This window comes from Anoplopoma fimbria, unplaced genomic scaffold (assembly GCF_027596085.1).
Source record: "Anoplopoma fimbria isolate UVic2021 breed Golden Eagle Sablefish unplaced genomic scaffold, Afim_UVic_2022 Un_contig_10431_pilon_pilon, whole genome shotgun sequence".
Lineage (NCBI taxonomy): Eukaryota > Metazoa > Chordata > Actinopteri > Perciformes > Anoplopomatidae > Anoplopoma > Anoplopoma fimbria.
The window spans coordinates 1-3,308 of NW_026549579.1; the positions used below are offsets into that span (position 1 = coordinate 1).

At 42.6% G+C, this 3,308-nt stretch overlaps 1 pseudogene; it reads left to right on the forward strand.

The window, feature by feature from the left end:
- Positions 1 to 554: 554 nt before the first annotated feature.
- Positions 555 to 3,301, forward strand: LOC129114831 (pyruvate kinase PKM-like; annotated as a pseudogene).
- Positions 3,302 to 3,308: the final 7 nt, after the last annotated feature.

Sequence of the window (3,308 nt, forward strand, 5' to 3'; positions counted from 1 at the left end):
ATGCTTTTATGTGCATTCCTCCTAACAGTTAACCATTTCTTTACTTTTTTTTGTTTCAATAGTTTTAAGTAATTTATTTACTAATTTGATTAATTGAAGTAATTTTGGTTTATTTTGTCATTTATTTATTTTTAATTCTTGATGTTAAATAATCCTTTTTAAAGGTTATCTCGGCAGTAGTGTTGCCTTGACTCCAGATTAGCACGAGTTTCATTGTACCGCTTTTTCTTTTATTTATTTTTATTCTAATACCTCATGTAAATGGTTGTTGTGAAGTTTTGACTCTTGGATGTGTTTTTAACGTTGATGTTTCCCTATCCCCCCCCACTAACTGTTCACCTAAACTCTTCTATGCATTGTCCTTTCTTTTCCTTTCCTTCTCTTTACTTTAACCTTCCGTTCTTCTTGTGTACCTCTAACAATGTCCTCTCTCTGTCTCCTGTGTCCCTGTCCTTTCTCCTTCCACCCCCCCCACCCATTTTCCTCATTTTAAATCTGTGTGTGCCTGGTGTGGGAATACATTGCTTGATGCATCTTGCCCTCACTTGTGCCAGATTGCTCGTGAAGCCGAGGCAGCCATGTTCCACCGACAGGTGTTTGAGGACCTGCGTCGTTCCACGCCGGTCTGCAAAGACCCCGCTGAGGCTATTGCAATCGGCGCTGTTGAGGCCTCTTTTAAGAGCTTAGCCTCTGCGATGATCGTGCTCACTGGCTCTGGAAGGTAGGCAGGTTATCTGGTCCTAGCAGGTCGAGGAGGACTATAATATCGGTACTTGAGAAATCTGAGAGAGTAGGGCCAGACAGGGACTGACTGAAGAAGTGACTGGGAGAGCCTGGCAAACGCCTAGCAGACTGCTGGTTTGTCTTATACCCATGTGGACAAATTTAAGCGCTCCTACAAGCCCTGCAGTTTAAAGGCTCCAATTCACACATTAACCCAAAACTTTGATTTATGTCTTTTGGCCTTTTTCAATGTGATTTAGTGTCGAGAGGAACAATTAGTCCATCATTAAACCAGTGTCTCACCTTGTTTTAACCATGAGTCTAGCTAGGCATTTGCCAGTCACTGTCAGTGGTGTGAATGACTCGGCGTGCTGTATTGGGTGATCAAGAGTAACCCCACCACCCCACCCTCCCTCATGGTCCCTCTGGGCTCAGATAGCACGAGAGGCCGAGGCGGCCACCTTCCACAGGCAACTGTTTGAGGAGCTGAGGAGACACTCCCACCTGACCAGAGACCCCTCAGAGGCTGTAGCTGTTGGTGCCGTTGAGTCTGCCTTCAAATGCTGCGCTAGTGCCATGATTGTTCTCACTAAGACTGGAAGGTAAGATAGACAAGGGTGGAGGTGAAGTGATGTGATCCTGGTCCTGGAGGTAAGGTGTCGCCAAACCAGCTCCTGATTCCTCCAACATCCAACGTGCTCGTGCCGATCCCCTCTGCTTTGATTGTGTGTGTGTGTGTGTGCACGTCTGAAGTGTGTTACATAGGGTGGGTGGAAATGTCCATCCTTCACATACTTTATTTAATATCACAAGAGATTTAATCAAATTGAGTGCTATTAAATAGCTTCATAAAATATGTTTAAATATTATCAAATTAGAAGTCATTAATTGAAATCATTAGAAGTACACAGAACAGTAACATACATGGAAACTTGTTGTTGTAAGCTGTCATTTCTGTTTTGGCATCATACCACTGTTATAAAATTTTGGGTTGGGTAATTGCTTCAGCCCTGGGCCCTCACTGGTTTAATGGGAATGCACATCAAAATCTGAGTGTGTGTGTGAGTGGACATTTGGATTGGGCCACTGACTGTGACCTTAAGCCTTTGCACACTCAAGATACACCAGAAGTGTCACTTATTTTGGCTAATTAGACATTTCAGGAATGCTTGGGTGTTAACTCTGCTCGGTTTCCCTGACTATCCTGTTAGTTGTGTTGGAACCTTTTTGGGCAGGATAAGGCAATATGTTTGTTGTGGTTAATGGAATTTGTTGAGATCAGCAAACACCAAGTGTACACGAGTGCTGCCCTATTTTAAATCAGTCAACAGATCTGAAAACACTTGGCGTATGTGGGGTGCAGGGTTTTTAATCGCACTGATTTGTATCCTCCTGAGATAATTTACATGTTAAAAGTATTAAATTGGCTTGTACAGACCTAAAATCAATATATATCATTAAAAATATACTAATGTAAACAACAACATAATGCCATGGTTACTGAGCCTCTTACTGTCTTTTTAAAAACCAAAAGTAAAGTGATTTGTGCACAATTAAAGCATGACTTGGTATATTTACATTGAACTTGTTCATCGTTTCCCTCCCTAATCGTAATTGTTAAGTTATACTGTTGCAATCTTGGTTTAAAGAAAAATACCCAAAATGTGAGTGAGCTTATGTTAACCGTATGTGTATGTTCATGTGCAGGTCCGCCCACCTGATCTCCAGATACAGGCCCCGTGCACCATCCTTGCTGTGACCCGTAACGCCCAGACGGCTCGCCAAGCCCACCTGTACCGTGGAATTTTCCCCGTCCTCTACACCAAACCCGCCCATGATGTGTGGGCAGAGGACAATGACATGCGCGTCAACTTTGCCATGGATATGGGTATGTATCTACTATATGTCACCTTTTTAGTGTCTTATACAATTACCTAATGGAAGAAAAGTGTACATTTAAGACAAACACTTCCAAAGTAAAGTTAATTCCCTGCTATTTCGGAGGGTCCATTTATTAAAATCCTTGGACACTGTAAGAGGTCAAATAAACAATGTTAAGTGAATGTTCCAGTTAAATGGAAGTTAATGCGTCTTTGGATTTAGCTAAAGAAGACTGGAGGCTCCCACACAAACCTCCCTTGTTGCTCAAAAAGGCAGATTGAATGGGATTTCATATTATTGGTTCAAATTTGTCGGTACTAGCTTATATAAGCACACTTCATCTTGTTTTACAGGGAGTAAAGATGATTGGATTTTTGTTATAAAATACAAACATAGTGGGGTTTTTTTGGGGGGGGTTTGCGTGTATGTTTTTGCATATATATTTAAATATGTGCACATGTTTTTTGTTTAATTTCCAGGCAAGGCCCGAGGCTTCTTCAAAGCGGGAGACGTTGTCATCGTCTTGACCGGCTGGCGCCCAGGCTCTGGTTACACCAACACCATGCGTGTGGTTCTGGTGGCTTGAACAGCCCACAGGGCTGCTCTGCTTTCTCCCTCCACCTTCATCTATCTTTCATAGCTCTCCAAGCCACTACAGCTTACAGCCCTTCTTATCCAACACCTGGGCTCATAGATTCAACCCC